The sequence below is a fragment of the Globicephala melas genome, chromosome 2 (assembly GCF_963455315.2).
Source record: "Globicephala melas chromosome 2, mGloMel1.2, whole genome shotgun sequence".
NCBI classification, from domain to species: Eukaryota; Metazoa; Chordata; class Mammalia; order Artiodactyla; family Delphinidae; genus Globicephala; species Globicephala melas.
The window spans coordinates 30822075-30841994 of NC_083315.2; the positions used below are offsets into that span (position 1 = coordinate 30822075).

The window sequence follows — 19920 nt, forward strand, 5'->3', positions numbered from 1 at the left end:
TGCACCCCTCTTTCCACTGCCTGGTGTCAACTTTCTGGCCCTCACTCTAGTTATTGCAAGAACAGTATTTCTGAGAATTTAAAGGGACCCATTTTTAAACTTCCTGTAAATCATATTACCCTGCAGCTCTTTCACCCATTCATTCGAGGACATTCATGGCTTTAGGGTAAGAGAACAGAGAACTCATTCCTCAGCTTTGAGTCCCAACACTGACTTCCTTGAGTCTCTGGAGAGACAACAGTCATGAAAACCAGGCGTTTTTACGAGAAATGGAATCTTTCAGTGCTGGGAGCTCTTCTTTATCTACTGAGAGCAAAGCTTAAAGGCCTGAAGATTGTTTTAGTCTTAAGCACTGTGTTGGTAAACGGAGGATGGAAGCGTTTTTCCATCTAGCAGGACGCTGTCAGGAAGGGGAGGCAGAAAGCCCTCTGGAGGTAAGAGAAGAACCCTGAGAAGCTGGAGCGAAGAGGCTACGCCAATCTTTTCAAAGCCTCTTTCTCTGCCCTGGAGACGCAGCTGTGGCTGCGGAGACCCCAGCCTCGGCAACCCCTGCCCCCTACTGGCTCCCTCTGGCCTCTGGTTTGTTGTTTTATAGTGTACTTTGCTGTGGAAACATCACGTTTAGTTACTTTGGAGCCCATCACCTGGTCCCATTGTTCCCCCCACCACACCCCGTCCCTTTACCCGAGCGCCCTTTGATTTCTCGTTTCTGGAAACGGTATGCCGTGCATCTATTGTAGAGTAACCCCAGTGACTCAGTATTACCATGGTATGATGTTGTTTTGTGCAATTTTGAACAATTAAAAGACTCTTTTTGAAATTAAAGAGAAAGGGTCCCCGAGAAGGGACACGGTACATTGGCATCTCACCCCACTGCACATGGCGGACTCCAGGTGGGTGGATGAGACTGCCCCCCCTCTCGGAGGGCTGCTGGAGCCCTTTCACCCTTCATGCTTTCCAGTCTGATGCAGGAGCCACAAGGCATCGCTGGGGAAGGAAGTGTCTAGACCAGGGTAGGAAACCTTTCTGTCCAGGGCAGTAGGTATTTCACGCCTTGTGGGCGGGGTGATCTCCATGGCAAGGACTCCACTCTGCCACTGCAGTGTGAAAGCAGCCCTACCCACTTCGTAAGTGAATGGGTGTAGTTGTGTCCCAACAAAACTTTGTTCACAAAAACACAGCAGGCCAGGTTTGACCCACGGACCACTGTTTGCTGACCTCTCATCTAAATGATTGGGCCCGAGAGTTCCCGTGGCCCGTGTGTGGGATAAAGACGTCTGGAGGTTTCTGTGTACATGTGAGGCATGTCAAAGGAAGCTCGGAGTGAGGGCCCCTCGGTGGAGGCAGAGAGACGCCCCTAGATGAGATGATAGGTCAGAGCATCTGCAGTGGGGGCTGTGCAGACCATGGCCCAGGCTCAGGATCCTCAGGACCACCCCACAAGATGCGGTGAGGTTGGGGCAGAGGCAGCAGGGCCAGTGGTACGCTCGCCGGGGTTGGTGACATTGCCTTGTCCCCTGAGGTCCACCTCTGCCACAGACTCGCCGAGGGCGGGGCTGACCCTGCAGGATGGGGATGCGCCCGGGTGGGCTACACCTTCCGGGGGGCTCCTCTCGCCCTGCACCAGTGGGCGCCTGGTTCACTCACAGAGTTCTTCGCACTTGAGACCGTTCTCCCTCCTCTGAGACACGCACTGTCCCCTTCCCATCTCCACTTGGACGAGCCTCAGCACCAAATTCAGGAGTCCCCACCCAAGTTCCTCATCCTCCCTCCATGCAGGTGTCTTTTCCTGGGTCTCGGGGGTGCTTTCACCACTCCCCACTCAACACCCACCTGGTTCCTCAAAGCAGCTAACCCACGTCTTGTCGGTCCCCAAGTCCTGTTGACTCTTCCTCTCAAGTATCTATGCCTGTCCCCCATGTGTGTCTCTTTTCCAGATCATTCCCATGGCCCCTACCTGGCTTCTCACTTCCACTCTTGTCCCCCCGTCTGCCCTTCACACCTTGTCCAGAGTCATCTTGAAAAATGCATATGTGAAAGGTCACATGAGTTCCGGGGTGGTGGACCCAGCAGTTTGGACTAACCCAGCCTTTAAGAACTAGATAAATTAGGGGTTTGGGTTTAGTGGATACACACTACTGTGTATAAATTAGGTAAACAACAGGAGCTTCTGTATAGCACAGGGAGCTATACTCAGTATCTTAAAATAACCTATAATGGAAGAGAATCTGAAAAATATTACTTATATATATATTATATATATAAACAGAATCACTGTGCTGTACACCAGAAACTAACACATCATAAATCAATTATACTTCAATTAAAAATTTTTTTTAAATAATTAAGAAAAAGTCTGTGGACTGACTGAAGAAAGACTTGGCTAATTCTTCACCTCTGAGCACCGCTTTTCTCATTTGTGGACAGTGGGGACTGGATCTGAGTCTGTTTCCAAGCCAGACTCTGCTATAGGTTGGTAAATACATAGAAAATGGTCATTTTACTCATTAAGCTTACTGGAGAATGTAAACAGCGTAACCTTCTAAGATAAATGAGAGCAGTGGGCACAGGTTTCTGGGCATCGGGGCAGGTCTGTGACCCCGGTGCTCTGGCAAGGGGGTAGCGTGGGAACCCGGCCGCCCAGGGGAGCTTGCGGAGGGCCCGGCTCCTGCCCCAGGGTCCTGGCAGTGGAGCAGGGTCACTGAGGTGGGCTCACGTTGCAGACCCTTCAACGAGGAGTGATGTATTCCCCCTCGGTCCCGAGTGAGCACTGCACACCGCCTGTCGAGTGGACTGTCGAGTGGGTGTGGGCGTCCAGAAGTCCTGCCAGCCCCTCCTCCCCTGTGTCACATGGAGACCTGGGTCGCTCCGGGGCAGCTGCTTTACCCCGGCTAGAGTCTGGAACGGGTCCCTTCATTGCATCGATGCAGGGAGGGCTTGGAGGTGGGGAGAGGGGCCGGGGATGGGAGCGGGTCTCACTCTTGCTCTACCCTTTGCCACCCCTTCTGCGAAGCCAGTGGCGAGGAATGGGGTGGATCCGTTTGCATCTGGCTCTGAGCTTTCAGAGCAAGAAACCAAAACCCCACCCCAGCTCCCTGCGAGTCAAAGTCAGGGTCACCGAAGGTGGTGTTGATCTGAGTCTGTTGGCCTGAAAGAGCCCTCGGGAGCCCAGTGGGGGCACCATACGGGATGCAGGGAGCCTGGCTGGGGACCCTCCCTCAATGCAAGGGTGGGGCATGGGGGGGGAGGGGAGGGGCTGCCAGGTTTGGACATGAGGAGCCGCCTAGAACTCACATCACGCAAGCAGTAGAAAGACTCGTCTTGTACTTTTGTGTTCTTTGTAAGTGAGTGAAGCTAGCTCTTCCTGGGTTATTTGCATGTGGACACATTTGAAAGGCCACACGGTGTATCATGCACAGCCAGGTGTCCAGGGACAGAGTGTCCATCCCTTTGGTCATGGGACAGAGGCTCTGGGCCTGAGATGGCTGCTCCAGTCCTCGCCCTACGACAGCCCGGCCCCCCGAGTCACACTTGGAGTGGTGAACTTCCGAACATTCTCGGTGCTACAGGTGTCTGTGTATGTAGAGACCGCGTAGGGCTGAAGCCAGGGGAGAGAACCCTTCAGGGGAGAAACCGTTGAATGGAGGAGGAGATCATGATGGAGACAGGAAAATCGGAGGAGGTCAGGGCGCCAGACACCTGCACGAACGAGTCAGCCGGGGGGTTGGGGGGTTACCCCGAGTGATCTTGCAGGCAAGGCTCAGTGTAAAGTTTTGTTTTCACCACTCGTGGAAAAACTGGTTCCTGACGTTTTCTGGTGTTGAAAATACTGAATAAACCCATGAGTTGGGAAATACTTATTGTCTCTGTTCTTGGGGAATTTTGATTCTTTCTTTGGGGAGAAGCTATCGCACACGTGCAGAAGATTTGGGGGCTGCAGCGGAGGGTGTGGGCAGAGCGGTGGTGGATAAAGAATTGTTCGTGTATCACCAGAGGTGTGTCTGATTTGCTCAGGGAGACCCAGGTCCTGCTGAGCTCTGGAAAGAGGGGACGGAGGGGGCGGGGGGCGGGGGAAGAAGTGGCGGCCCTCGAAGGGTCATCGGGAGGGCCTGGCCCACAGCTCTTCTCTCCCAGGTCTGAACTGGTTGGCACGTGCCAACGGGGCTGGGTGGGGGATCTGAACGTGGGGGGCCGGATCACTGGGGTAGGGGTCCTCTGAACAGTGGGGAAGGGCTGCCTTTACGTAGAGCAGTGTTCACTGCCTGGGCTCTGCGGTAGGATTTTGCAGGCTTTCATATAATCAAGAGAATGGGAGTATTTTAGCACCATTTCGTCTTTTGTTGTTAGAGTGCTTTTCTCCTTAAATCTTTTCTACTTAAAAACTATCATTAGTTTTTGAGAATATAAAGACTCCCAGAAGAGGAAACACGCCTCTATGGCAACCTCAGTTCTTTCCCTGGGGAGAAGCTGTCACACAGACCCAGCTGTCACATGTGTTGTATCCACAGCCCAGATAACTGCTGTGGGTGTTTACAGGACAAACGGGAAGCGTACAGCATCTTGTTAGAAAATTCAAGGGACTCAGAAAGGTACAGAATGAGAGGTTGAAGTCTCCTTCCCTTCCCCAGAGGTGTTCCAAGGAAGAGGACGTCTTTTGGTCCCTGGGTGAGTCAGAAGGGGAGATACCCTGTGCCCTGTTCTCAGCCTTCTACTGTCACTAAACGATGTGGCTCTGTGGTTTTCAGCGTACTTCTTGTTAAATCTTCGTGGTGCTCTATTGAATAACTAGAACATCATTTATTTAATAAACGCCTATTGATCTCACACTTAGGTGATTTCCATTCCTGTTAAAACTTACTTTGAAAGTATATGCTGACTTGGGTAAGCACCTTCATAGGGAATTTCCTAGCCAACAGATTTCTAGGTGGAGGGGTCCATGCATTTTAGATTGAGGCAGATTTTGCAAATTGCCCCAAGAACAGGCTGCATGGTTCATAAACCTAGCAAGTAAGTGGGAAAGCCCCAAACCCTTCGCTGGGGTCTGCTCTGTCATCACCTCCTCCTAGAGGCCTGCCCTGACCATCCTCTTTCCACTCTCTTATCCCGATTTTTATTTTCCTTCAGAGCACTTAATATTACCTGAAATTAATTTTTGTTAATTTCTGTTTGTTTGTCTGTCTCACTAAAATTGAAACCCCATAAAGACGAAGGTTCTGTACACTACTCTGCCTGTAAAGCCTGGCCTGTGAGAACCTGTACACAGTTGATGTGCATTTGTTCAGTGAATTAATGGATGGACTTCGATTCACTATGTGTTAAAATGTGATGGTGCTCCTTCCCCCTTGGTTCTTTCTTTCTTTTTTTTTCTTTCTCATTTTCTTTCTCTTTCTCTTTTCTCTTGTGCTTACCAGATGCAACCTATCATTTGCCAGTTACCCTAATTCTGTGTCACTTGCATTTGGGGATAAAACAGGTACATTGGGTCCTAATTCTATCACCCTGGCTGCCATATCGTTCATTTTTTAATTGCATTTTTCCTCCTTTTTTGTTACCTGAGTGTATATTTGTGGTGTTTCTCCTGGTGCATTAGTCTCCTTTTAGTTTTTACAGTGGTTACTGGTCTAAATCTGTGTATTTATTAGATATAACCTTCTCCTTCATGGTTTAGCAATTCTTAAATTATATCTGTTGTTTGCTTGCTATGAAAATGAAAAAATTATCACATTTTCTATTTCCTGAGTTTTGTTTCTTATATTCTTATTTTTAGTTTTTGTGTTGTTGTTGTTGTTACATTTTAACTTTAAATACCAAGTTGAAGACTCTTTCTGGGTTTACCAGTTTTAGGCCCTATCTTAGACAGACGAGGAAATGAAGGCCCTTAGACATCTTTGCCTTCCCCCCTCCATCCTGTCCAGTTGAGAAGACGATTCCTTTTGCAGTGTCATTTTTAAACATTTCCCTGCTGTAACCCTTGGAAAGAGTGTCTTGCTTTCCTCTCTGCGGGAGTCGCAGTATTTTTTTTCTATTTCTGGGATGACACAGAAGTGTTGGGGGAAATTCTCCTTATTCTCTGGAGGTTGCATCAGCTGTTTCCCTTCTGCTACTCTCTGAAGTTGGTGGCTGTTAGTGAGGTTGTTCAGGATTTTATTAACTTGCTTCTCGCTTGCTTCCTGCTTCCAAGGAGGGCAGCGCCGGAGCTGTGGGGACTTGCTCTGCAGCTCGGATGGTGGCTTGGGCCCAGCTTTGCTGTGTTGTTAAATTTGGGGGGAAAGATATTTGGTATTGGTTTTCACTGTGCCATCTTCTGAATGTTTTTTCTTTAAAGTAAGGAGGCATTTGACAATTCAGTACATATTGCTAAAAGTACATGTACTGTTTTGTTTTGTTTTTTAAGATTTTTTTTTATGTGGACCATTTTTAAAGTCTGTATTGATTTTTTTTTTTTTTTTTTTTTTTTTTTTGCCGTATGCGGGCCTCTCACTGCTATGGACTCTCCCGTTGCAGAGCACAGGCTCCGGACGCACAGCCTCAGTGGCCATGGCTCACGGACCCAGCTGCTCCGCGGCATGTGGGATCTTCCCAGACCGGGGCACGAACCCGTGTCCCCTTCATCGGCAGGCGGACTCTCAACCACTGCGCCACCAGGGAAGCCCTCTGTATTGAATTTGTTACAGTATTGCTTCTGGTTTATTTTTTGTTTTTATGACCATGAGACATGTGGGATCTTAGCTCCCCGACCAGGTATTGGACCCACACCCCCTGCACTGGAAGGTGAAATCTTAACCACGGGACCACTAGGGAAGTCCCCCTCTGTCTGTTTTTGATCTATATAAGTTTATTGAAAATGTGAACAAAAAAACTCTTTTTGCACTGAAGGAAAATGTTTTTGCAATTATGAATGGGACATTTTGTTTATAAAAGGATGAATAAAGGTTGTTCGATAAAGAAAAGAAGTACAGGTTCCCCAAATATGCCTACAGGAACATTTTGGCACAAGCCCATTCTCTCTTTCCATCATTGTCTTTTTTATAGAAAAGAAGCATTTATATTTTTTAAAGTTTGTGACTTGGGTATGTAGCTGAGAACTGGGGATGCATAGTGAAGTTCTGAGCAGAGGCTCCCTTTACTTTGAATATAGCTCTGAGGCATATCTGCTGAGCATTTGGATAATTGAGTACATAGGTGGAATAGCAGTCAGGGTTCTTAGTTGCAAAAAACAGAGTCCGTTTTTGTAGCCAATTTCGCAAAACTCCATGTAGCCAGGACCAGTGCCAGGAGCACTGCGCTGGGCTGTGACAAGTGAAGACAGCTCTGTGACCACCACTCAGCACAGACACCGTGCTTGCTGGGGATCGAGTGCCAGCAGCTCCACCAGCCACTGCTGCCTCCCCGCTGTGCCCACCGATGGCAAAGCTGAGTCACAAGCCTGAGGCCCAACTGCAAGGGGGCTGGATGAGGTCTTGCTTCTACCTTGGGGACATTGTCCAGATGTAGGAGGGGTGATCAAGCAATGCTGGGAGTCCCCAAACTGGAGACAAACGCCTCCTATAGTAACGCCTCCTATAGTAGTGTTGTCTGTCGGGAGGAGGACCGAGTTGGAGGCACAAGGGAGGAGGCGTGCCAGGACGGCCAGGGCATCAGGCGGAGTTGAGGACACGTGATTGCTTCTGTGACTTCTCGTGTTTATTAGCTCCGTGCCTGTGGGCAGATCACTTACACTCTTTGACCTGATTTTCCTCATCTGTGAAAAAGGGCTCAGGAAGTGTGGTGTTTCAGATCCCTTCCAGAATGTGTAAGACACTTAGTAAATGTTTGCCGCCTGAATGAATGAATGAGTCTGTTGTCAGTCGGGCCTTGGAGAAAGATAAATGAGCACGAAGAACATCACTATTAGGTGGGTTAACTTTTGGTGATGAATTTTGTTTTAAATTAGAGTGTGCTGGGACTTCTCTGGAGGTCCAGTGGTTAAGACCCTGTGCTCCCAGTGCAGGGGGGCCAGGTTTGATCCCTGGTCGGGGAACTAGATCCTGCACAGCAGCATCTTGCTTCTACCTTGGGGACATTGTCCAGATGTAGGAGGGGTGATCAAGCAATGCTGGGAGTCCCCAAACTGCGCAGCACAGCCTAAAATAAATAAATAAATAAAAATAATATTACCAATAAAAAAATAAATAGAGTGTGCTTACATTCTAGTGGGTTTTTATTATTACTATTATTATTTTTATTGAAGTATAGTTGATTTACAATGTTGTGTTAGTTTCAGGTGTACAGAAGTAATTCAGTTATACATGTGCATAAATCCGTTCTTTTGCAAATTCTTTTCCATTATAGGTTATTATAAGATACTGACTATAGTTCCCTGTGCTATACAGTAGGTCCTTGTTGGTTATCTATTTATGTATAGTAGTGTGTATCTGCTAATCCCAAACTCCTAGTATTTTCCTCCCCCTCTTTCCCCTTTGGTAACGTAAGTTTGTTTTTCTATGTGTGTCTATTTCTGTTTTGTAAATAAGTTCATTTGTATCATGTTTTAGATTCCACATACAGGTGATATCATATATTTGTCTTTCTCTGACTTAGTTCACTTACATTCTGGTGGTTTTAGAGTCCTGCAAATGCTTTAGATTTTAGCTTTTTTTAAAAAAGCTAATTTATGGCAAGCACAAGGAAGCAAAAGTCATCAAGAAAGCTTCAGTCCAAATGTATTATTAATGATCATCTTAGCATTTAGAGCATTAGTATTTTTATCTGCTTTGGTAACTGTCAGACTTCCAAACATCACGATAAGATAGCATCCAGATAAAATAATGGGAAAGATCCTTTCTTAAGTGAGTTAAATTATTGATGAGTTGCTTTTGCAGTAGATGAATGAGTATTCATGGAGTGAGTACCCAGGGGAAGTTTTCAGCCTCTCTCATCTTTGAGTAGGACTTGTTCATTGACTATCAACTCTATTTTAATTATGTGCTGGCTTTCCCTTCATTTTTTTTCTTGGTCAGGATTAGGAGGAAGTGAGGGAAAATTATTTCTAATTTGTTTTGTCTTCCTCAGGTAAGTATTATAAAAGTTGTCCTATCTCTAAAGGACCTTGTGCTTTTTATATGAATCCTACTATATATGTGTAGCAAAGCAGGGGCCTCGTATGGCCTCACAGCAAACACAGGTGTGTCTGATCATGTCTGGGGGTCCCAGAGGGGTCAGCAGAGGGCTAGTGTCTGTGAAGCTGAGAAGCTACCACAAGGACAACGGGCCCTGTCAGAGATGCTGCAGGTGCCTCACGGAATCCGTTTCTCCTTCGTTCATCTCCGTTTCCCTTTTCCATTCTTAGGGTTGACCCCAATTCTGTCTCCATGAGTGGGTCCTAGTAAGTTTAAACTCATCATTGTACCCACTGTCTTGTCATAGCAATTGCTTCAGGAACCCAACTTCAGTCAATGTGAGAGAGTGAATTCCAGGACCTAAATGGAATTTCTAGAAGAAATGCTCTGGCTTGCTATGGAATGGTGGTTTGAGACTGGGAACCACCACAGATACTTAGTCACCATAAAAGAAAGCTTGAGGATTTCTTTGTGGGGCCCAGGATGAGGCTGCAAAGCAGAAGGTAGAGAAGAATTGGGGCTCTGGTGACACTGAGCTCCTGGTTCAAGCTTGTCCTGAAGACAGCATTAATCTCTGACCTTTTCAGTTATGGGAGCCAATAGGTGTGAATGTGTGATCAAATATTTCAAGCATGCAGATGAGCATAGAGGGTAATATAATAAATCCCCATTTATGTACCTCCTACAATGAAAAATATAACTCTTTTCTTACTTGCATCAAGGTACAGTTTTTTTCCCCAAAGAACTAAAGTATAAAAGTGTTGGAGGTAACTTTTTGTGCTTCTGTAGTACCATTATCCTTTCTTCCTTAATGATTTTGCTGGAATATGTCTTAGTGTGGCTGGTCTGCTGCATGTATGTGTGTGTGTGTGTGTGTGTGTCTGTGTTTAGCTACATGATGTGCTCTTTTGATATGTAGTTTAATTTAATTTAGTTTTTAAAAATTGTGGTTAAATATACATAATATAAAATGTATCATCCTAACCATTTCTAAGTGTACATTTCAGTCTTGTTAAGTATATTCACATGGCTGTGCAACCAATCTCCAGGACTTTTTCATTTTACAAACCTGAAGTTCTATACAACTTCCTGTTCCTTCCTCCCCTCAGCCTCTGGCAACCACCATTCTACTTTGTGTCTCTATGAATTTAACTCTCCTGGGGACCTCATATAAAGGGAATCATACAGTATTTGTATTTTTGTTACTGGCTTATTTCACTTAGCATCATGTTCTCAAGGTTCATCCACGTTGCAGCAGGTATCAGAATTTCCTTCCTCTTTAAGGCTGAATAATATTCCATTGTATGCATAGATCACATTTTGTTTATCTGTTCATCAATCAGTGGACACTTGGGTTGTTTCCACCTTTTGGCTGTTGAGAATAATACTGCTGTGAACATGGATGTACAGGTATCTCTTTGAGTCCCTCCTTTCAGTTCTTTTGGGTGTATACCCACAAGTGGAATTGCTGGGTAATATGGTAATTCTGTTTTCAATTTTTTGAGGAACAGCCATGCAACTTCCACAGTGGCTGCACCATGTCACATTCCCATGTGCAGTGCACAGGATTCCAGGTCTCCCCATCCTTGCCAACACTTGTTATTTACGTATTTATTTATTTATTTATTGTAGTCATTCTAATGGGTTTGAGGTGATACCTCATTGTGGCTTCAATTTGCATTTCCCTGTTGGTTAATGATGTTGACTCTCTTTTCATGTTGTTGGCCATTTGTATATCTTCATTGGAGAAATGTCTAATCAAGTACTTTACCCATTTAAAAAATTGAGTTGATACCTAGTTTTAAATCTTTTTTTTTTTAACTTCAGGAATTATAGTTTTTAGTGAACCCAGGAATTATAATTTTTAGTGTTTCTTTTTGCTGAGAACTCCAGTTATATATATGTTGGACCCTCTTTACCTGTCTTCCAAATGACTTTCTCTTGAATGCTCTTTATCTCTTGCTCCATTGCTTTTTATTATTAAAAATTTCCTCTTTTCTATCTTCTAGTTTTATTATTATGTGTGTTTCTAGATAGGTTAATCATAGTTTCATAGCTCCATCACACCTTCTTCTGTAGTTTTCATGAAGTGACAGCACCCTTGGCCATGTATTTGGTGAGATCTACCTCCTCTTCACCAGTCTGCCACTTGTATCTGGTCCTTCACCTTCCTTTGCCTCTGTTATGTTTACTCCAAATTTGGTTCCTACTCCCAGTTCTTTTGTCTTTGTGAAATTTAAATGTCTAGTAGTGATGTAGAGTTATTACGTGTACTTTCAGTGTTTTCCTAAATTGATTACGTGTTTTCTTCTCAGGTAAGCGTGGTCAATGACACCAATCTTAAACATGTTAAACAATGCTTAGGATCTGCTTAGGAGTAACAGTTTTCAGTTAAACAGTTGTTTATTAGTAGTACTAGAGGTTGACTTTACAGTGTCCATATTTGACTGATTTTAAAAAAAAGTCTGTATTCTCGCTTCATCAGAAGAGTTTGCATCACATTAATAATAAAAAAGTGAGAGACAGTGTGGCCTTCAGCAACAAACTGTTCTTCATTATGGCAAAAGTGACTGGGCTCACCACATAGTAAATGACCATAGCGTAAAACCAATGACATACCTTCTCTTATAAAGACCACCCTCTGTTAAGCAGCATCTTTTTGGAGAAAAGAAACACTGTAATAAATGTTGCTTCCATAAAATAGCTAACCAATGGTAGCTGCATTTATCCCCTCACTTCATTCTGTTTTCTTCTTCACTGTCACAAAGTTTGATTCTTAAACTCTCCTAGCATTCATAGTATAATTTTTTCTGTTATCTCTTTTGGCCCACGATGGTTGTGTTGGCAGCCTTTATCAGGATACTTTTTATATTCCATACTCTTGTTCTTGACCTCTTGCACAGTTTTAGGATTGACAGCATAATTTCAAGGCATACTGAAAATTATGAGATGCCTGCATTCCCTCTTTGGTTAATCTCTGAATTCGCCTTTTTCCATAATTGCATTATGTGTCTGTGGAAATTAAACAGCTGCTCCGGAAAGTCAGCTGGAACTTTGGACAGAGAAGTGTCCCAGTGCATCCGTCAATTTCATCAACTGGTCCCAACTTTGAACATTTTATGATCTACCCACAAGATTGGGCAGCTGTTGCTTATTTTAGTTGTACATCTTAGATGTGTGAAAGGCAACCTTCTGTCCACAGGATAATATTTAGCTTTAGTTATATATCATAGGGACTGTTTTTGAAGAAATTCGAAGGGCCAGTTAGGTATTCAAATTTAAGCTCACATTCAACCACCTGGTACCACCAGTGCAGACACGTGTCACTAGGAACCAGTACCTTTCATGCCTGGTTACGTTTATGCATGCACAGCCAGCCACAGCTCTTTCTCAGTCTACACATCTGCTTAGCAGGTAGCAGATTTATTTGACGTTGATTGCGTGAGGCACCTCAGCATCAGGACTGTTAAGTGTAAGGAAATGTCACTGTTACACTTAAGGAAATCCAGGACTGAATTCAGAGCTGCACCCCTTCTTCTCTGAAGTGGACGTTAACACCTTACTCTAACCAGGATCTCTGCTTCTTGCCTGTGGAGTTATGAGTAATTGTGAGCAGTCTTCTCCTGCTGACCAGTGGCCAGTCCTGCCTAGCATTAGTTACGCAAAAACTATGATTTTTTTTTTAATTTGAAAAAATTAAAAAAATTTAAAATTGTGGTAAAATACACATAACATAAAATTTACCATCTTAACCTTTAAGTGCACAGTCCAGTAGTGTTAATCACATTCACATTGTTGTACAGCCAACCTCCAGAACACTTTTCATCTTGCAAAACTGAAACTCCATATCTGCTAAACAACAACTCCTTACCCTCCCCTCCCCCCAGCCCCTGGCAACCACCATTCTACATTCTGTCTCTATGAATTTGAATTTGAACTAGCCATGGATTATTTTGTTCTGTGTGCCATTTAATACTGAATGTGCAAATATCCTTACTCTAGTATCTATTTATCTGGCTTGGAGAATGTTCTGAGTCATTCTTCTGCAGTATTACTGTATTTTATAAAATTAATGAGTTCCTTAAAGGGCCCTGGATCAGTTTTTCACATTTAAGTGTGTAGAATAAAATTATGCAGAGTAGAAATGTTTTAATAAAGTAAATTTATACAAAATAAATATATAATAAAATAAAAATATTTAAAAGTTATATTTAAGAGAATGTGTTTTGTAAACACCTCTAGTTAAAGTTAACACTTATTGGGACTTCCCTGGTGGCGCAGTGGTTAAGAATCCACCTGCCAATGCAGGGGATACGGGTTTGAGCCCTGGTCTGGGAAGGTCCCACATGCTGCAGAGCAGCTAAACCCGTGCACCACAACTATGGAGCCTGCGCTCTAGAGCCCGTGAGCCAAAACTACTGAGCCCTTATGCCACAACTACTGAAGACCGCACACCTAGAGCCCGTGCTCCACAACAAAGACAAGGCACGATAATGAGAAGCCCATGCACTGCAATGAAGAGTAGTCCCCGCTTCCACAGCTAGAGAAAGCCCACACGCAGCAACAAAGACCCAACACAGCCAAAAAGATAAAAAATAAAATAAATAATTTAAAAAAAAAAGTTTTAAAAAATAAACACTTATTTACAGAAAATATGAATAATAATTTAATTTTAAAAAAGAACAAAGAAAGAGGATAGAAAATTTGAGACTATTTTGGTAGTAGAATCAAGCCAACCTTGTTGGTCACCTTCATTATGAAATTTAAAGAGAGATTGCAGGTTTGAGCAAAGTTCTTTGGGGGAAATTTTTGGTGTCTTTTCTAAGCCTGAAATGTGTCATTGGCTTCTAAATTTTAAATTGGTAGCTAAATTTTAAATTCTGCAAAAAAAAAGTCAAAGACAGCATTTTTTTCCCCACTAGGTAACTTTGAAGGGAAAAATGGAAACTATCTCACCAAGTTCCTAAGACCAAATTATGTCGCATGTTAGAACTGAGGTCATGACCTGTGTCAGCTGCGGTGTGAGCCCCCGGTGGTGTGTCCCAGGAGGTGTGAGAGCCCCCGGAGGTGTGTCCCAGGAGGTGTGAGCCCCGGAGGTGTGTCCCGGGAGCAGGGGTCAACGTCTGGTTTACAGGCACGGTGGGAGCCCCCTGGTGTACGTGCTGCTTTAGTTGACACAGTCGTGATTTGTTCAGCTTGTGCCGGATTCCTATTGTAAACCACATATGACTGACTCAGTGTAGAGGGTATCTTTAAAAGTAAGAAGTTACTCTGGGTGTGTATACACCCAAAAGAAGTGAAAACAGGGACTCGAAGAGATATTTGCCCATCCATGTTCAAAGTAGGATGATTCACAGTAGCCAAAAAGTGGAAGCAGCCCAAGTGTCCGTCGATGGATGAATGGCTAACAAACTGTGGTCTATACGTGCAATGGCATAGTATTCAGCCTTAAAAAAAAGGAAGGAAATGCAGAAGTCTGCTACAACGTAGATGACCTTTGAGGACATTATGTAAAGTGAAATAAGCCAGAGACAAAAAGACAAATACTGTATGACTTCATTTATATGGTGGAGGGCCCTAGGCTAGTCAAATCCATAGAGACACAGAGTAGGACAATGGGTGGCAGGGTCTGGGAGGAGGGGGCGTGGGGTGCTAGTGTCTGATGGGTTCAGAGTTTCAGTTTTGTAGGATGAAGAGAGTTCTGTGACTGGATAGTGGTGATGGCTACAAACGATATGAATGTACTTAATGCCACAGACCTGAATACTTAAGAGTTGTTAAGCAGATGCAAACTTTATATACAGGATAGATAAACAAGGTCCTACTGTATGGCACAGGGAACTGTATTCAATATCTTGTGGTAAGCCATAATGGAAAAGAATATGAAAAAGAATACATATACGTATAACTGAGTCACTTTGCTGTACAGCAGAAATTAACACGTCATTGTAAATCAACTCTACTTCAATAAAATAAATTTTTTAAAAAGAATTGTTAAGATGGTAGATTTTATGTTATGTACTATATTTTACCACAATTTAAAAACCTTAATAAAATGAATTTAAAAAGTGACTGTTAGGGCTTCCCTGGTGGCGCAGTGGTTGAGAGTCCGCCTGCCGATGCAGGGGACGTGGGTTTGTGCCCCGGTCCGGGAAGATCCCACATGCTGCGGAGCGGCTGGGCCCGTGAGCCACGGCCGCTGAGCCTGCGCGTCCAGAGCCTGTGCTCCTCAACGGGAGAGGCCACAACAGTGAGAGGCCCGCGTACCGCAAAAAAAAAAAAAAAAAAAAAGTAGTATACTTCTTTATCCTTTCCTTCTGTACTGTGGCTAAAGCAACCCTTTTGTCACGGTGAAATAAAACCCCTGAAATATTTTTCAGAACAAGAAGGCATGTAAATAAAAGAGTTAAGTACAGAACAGTCATCATAATATCCTGGCAGCTCAGTCTTCTATTTACGGGTTTTGGGATGCGTGAGCCACATTTATATAACTTTTTTTTTTTTTTTTTTTGGCCGAGCCCCGCAGCATGTGAGATCTTAGTTCCCACACCAGGGATCGAACCCGTGCTCCCTGCAGTGGACGCGCAGAGTCCTAACCATTGGGCTGCCCGGGAATTTGAGCCACATTTATAAAGTCTAACCCAATGTTGCCACAGAACCCTTTTTAGTTATGGGCCTATCCATCCTCTCAAAGGCCCCAGCGAGGAGTCGATTCTCAGTATTTAGGATTGTGAGAGGAAGATTGGAGTCAGAGCTGGGTTGGCTCAAACATCCCCACATGTTCCTTATTGGAAAAGACCACACCAGCCCAGGGCCACCTGTGCTGTGTGGTCTTGGGCTGATTCTAAGAAGTTGCCCTTTTTGTGGGTCACATGTGGTCCAGTATGGGCAGCGGTGTGCAGTTCAGCCTGATGCGTCTTCTCTAGTGCCTGAGTCCTGGGGCCTCCTGGGGTCCTGGCAAAGCACAATTTAAAACAGACCCAAATGTGGACCTGCTTTCTTTGCTTGGGCCACGCCTGCTCCTGGCTTATTCCTGAGGCAGGGGTGGTCTTTCCCTTCTCCTGCCCCTCACGGAGAGCATTGAGCCTTGGTCAGCCAGAGTGGGAAGTTCCCTTTCTCTCAGGGAGAAATGCCAGACTCTTCTTATTTACTGGGGTATAAATTCCACAGTGTGGATGGCTGTAGATGTCTGGAGACAGAATCCTTGCCACCATCAGTGCCTTTGGGATGGACCATATGGATCTGGAATATGAGAGGCTCAGTGATGACTGTCATGGACCTTTCCCCACATTTTTCTGGGCTGCGTAATCCACCCTGGGATTCTTACACGACATGGGGAAATTGAGTTTCCCACCAGGTTGACAGGCGTAGGCTGAGAAGTATTTCATTTGGAAAACATTAAAGAGGTATCTCTTGTCCCTGACTCTGGTCCAGCAACCATTTCGTGGTCACTTCTCGTGGCTACTGCTTCTCTCTTCCCACTGGTTACAAGTACATCTGCAGGCCAGAGCCCTTCTTTAGGGTCACAGCATCTGTTATATTTAAAGTGTATACTTACTTACTATAACCAAAATGCATACTTTTTATGGTAGGAGAAAAACATAGGTTGGTTGGAATTCTTCTGGAGTTGAAGTTTGATATGCTGTGGATTCAGGGGCAGATGAACATGGTGCCCCGGAAGAGGATGGAGGCCTCACTAGACCCGCCTGGTGCTTCCTGCCTGGGCAGCCGTGGGCGAGTTGCCCAGCCTCAGTTTTTGCCCCTGCAGAGTGGTGATGAGGAGCCTGCCCTGTGGGAAACCCCAAGTTGGAGAATTCAGTGAAATAGTCTGTCTACAGGGCACAGAACAGGTGCTCAGTGCATGCTCCCCTCCTTTTGCTCCAGCAGAGACCAGAGTAGCATGGAGGGGTCTGCTGTCTTTGGATGGTGAATATGCCACCCAGTTTCAGGGGGATAGTTGAGAATCTTGGCTGTAATCTCTGTCCTTCTGTTTAATGTCTTTTCTTCATTTTCTTTGAAATACCAATGGAATTTATTTATTTGATAAGTATGTTAATCTGAGAATTGCTTTTAATTCTTGGGAAGATCTTGGATTTTGTAGGTTTTGAAATCTAGTAGGGATAAATTCCAGTCTCTACTTTTTTGTTAAAATGATGTAAGTCTGTATTAGAGAAATGCAAATCAAAACTACAACGAGGTATCACCTCACACTAGTCAGAATGGCCATCATCAAAAAATCCACTAACAGGGGCTACACTGGTGGCGCAGTGGTTGAGAGTCCGCCTGCTGATGCAGGGGACACGGGTTCGTGCCCCGGTCTGGGAAGATCCCACATGCCGCGGCGCGGCTGGGCCCATGAGCCATGGCCGCTGAGCCTGTGTGTCTGGAGCCTGTGCTCCGCAACGGGAGAGGCCACAACAGTGAGAGGCCCGCGTACCGCAGGAAAAAAAAAATCCACTAACAATAAATGCTGGAGAGGGTGTGGAGAAAAGGGAACCCTCTTTCACTGTTGGTGGGAATGTAAATTGATACAGCCACTAGGGAGAACAGTATGGAGGTTCCTTAAAAAACTAAAAATAGAACTACCATACGACCCAGCAATCTCACTTCTGGGCATATACCTGGAGAAAACCATAATTCAAAAAGATACATGCACCCCAATGTTCATTGCAGCACTATTTACAGTAGCCAGGACATGGAAACAGCTTAAATGTCCATTAACAGAGGAATGGATAAAGAAGATGTGGTACATATATACAATGGAATATTACTCAGCCATAAAAAGGAATGAAATTGTGCAATTTGCAGAGACATGGATGGACCTAGAGATGATCATACTAAGTAAGTCAGAAAGAGAAAGACAAATACCATATGGTATCACTTATATGTGGAATCTAAGATATGACACAAATGAACTTACCTATGAAGCAGAAACAGACATAGAGAATAGATTGGTGGTTGCCGAGGGGGATGGGGGTTGGAGAGGGATGGATTGGGAGTTTGGAATTAGCAGATGCAAACTGGTATATATAGGATGGATAAACAACAAGGTCCTACTGTATAGTACAGGGAACCATATTCAGCATCTTGTCATAAATCATGATGGAAAAGAATATGAAAAAGAATATATATATGTATAGCTGAGTCACATTGCTGTACGGCAGTAATTAACACAACGTTGTAAATCAACTGTACTTCAGTAAAAAAATACAGTTCAATTCATCAAGTTCAAAACAAGTAAAGTGTGTGGGAGGATGGGTGTAGGTTCTGTGCAAATACTGTGCCATTTTATATGAGAGACTTGGTATCCATGGGGGTCCTGGAACCAACCCCCTGCGGATACCAAGGGACGACTGTACAGCATGTACAGAAAGTTGTAAAAGTTGAAACTCAGGCTAAGCACTGGTTTAGCTCACTTAATTTGCTCAGCCCACTTGTTAACGTGAGACGTTAGCTTTGGGTTGGAAGAGGCTGCTGTTTGGCACATGAGTGACCAGGGCCGTCTGTGACTGCAGCTTCTCGCAGAACTTGCTGGAACAGCTGGTGTTGGAGCTGCTACAGCAAGTGTTTGGGAGGCTCTGGTTTTGTGTGTCTGCCAGTGGGAAGGTATGGTCGTGTTTTATGCCTGTGATTCTGAAGAGATGCCTAAATCATCAAGCAGGTTTTTTTTTTTTTTATCGTGCGTCTCAGTGGTGAATACCCCATGTTAGAAACACCCTCTCCTTCTTGTGTTAACTGCATTTCATCCTTGCAGAACATATTTAAAATGTACTCGCCAGTTTTAGTAAACCAAGTTCACTTCTTGAGCTTTTTGTTTACCAGTGATGTTTTCTGAATAAAATGTTTAAGTCACAGGGTAGCGACAGAAGTTCAAAACTGCTGTCCATAATATAGGATAAACATTAAAAACGGAAGGTTTCAGGCAGGCTTTTGATCCCTCAACCATCCTTCCCCTGGGTTTGGCTCTTCCCAAGTCAGCTTTGCTTTTTTCTTTCAAGTTTCTTGAGCTCTGAGCCAGGAGTCTGCCTGACCTCCCAGGCCCTCCTCAAGGTGGAAGATGGCTGGTAATCCACACCTGCCCATTTTCCAAGTATTAAACACTTTTAATGTGAAAATCTGAATTATTTTACATTTCATGGTCAATTTCAGAGTCTGGAATGTCTGTGAGGAGTTCTGGTGAAAAAGATACTAGGCATTTAAAATGTTTCCTGCATGGGTGGATAAAACTGCCTGTTCCTGGGAAAGGGAACCCTCCTACACTGTTGGTGGGAATGTAAATTGGTGCAACTACTATGGAGAACAGTATGGAGGTTCCTTAAAAAACTAAAACTAGAATTGCCATATGATCCAGCCATCTCACTCCTGGGCATATATCCAGAGAAAACCATACTTTGAAAAGATACATGCACCCCAGTTTTCACTGGAGCACTATTTACAATAGCCAGGACATGGAAGCAACCTAAATGAACATTGACAGATGAATGGATAAAGAAGATGTGGTACATACATACAATGGAATATTACTCAGCCATTAAAAAGAATGAAATAATGCCATTTGCAGCAACATGGATGGACCTGGAGATTATCATACTAAGTGAAGTGAGATATCATTTATATGCAGAATCAAAAAAAAATGGTACAAATGAACTTATTTACAAAACAGAAACAGACTCACAGACTTAGAAAACAAACTTATGGTTACCAAAGGGGAAAGGTGAGGTGGAGGGACAAATGGGGAGATTGTGATCGACATATATACACTACTATATATAAAATACATAACTAATAAGGACCTACTGTATAGCACAGGGAACTCTACTTA

At 44.2% G+C, this 19920-nt stretch overlaps 1 protein-coding gene across 7 annotated transcripts in view; it reads left to right on the forward strand.

Annotated features, from left to right (window-relative positions):
• ENTREP2 (endosomal transmembrane epsin interactor 2) overlaps window positions 1–19920 on the forward strand; it is a 371116-nt gene that overhangs the window by 21355 nt on the left and 329841 nt on the right. Inside the window, exon 1 of one of the 7 annotated variants that reach the window (XM_060293733.1) lies at window positions 4555–4665. The exons of the other annotated variants lie outside the window; for them this stretch is intronic. The gene's annotated coding sequence lies outside the window, so the exon portion shown is untranslated. Of the gene's footprint in view, window positions 1–4554; window positions 4666–19920 lie in introns of those variants that run through there. 7 annotated transcript variants of the gene reach the window in all.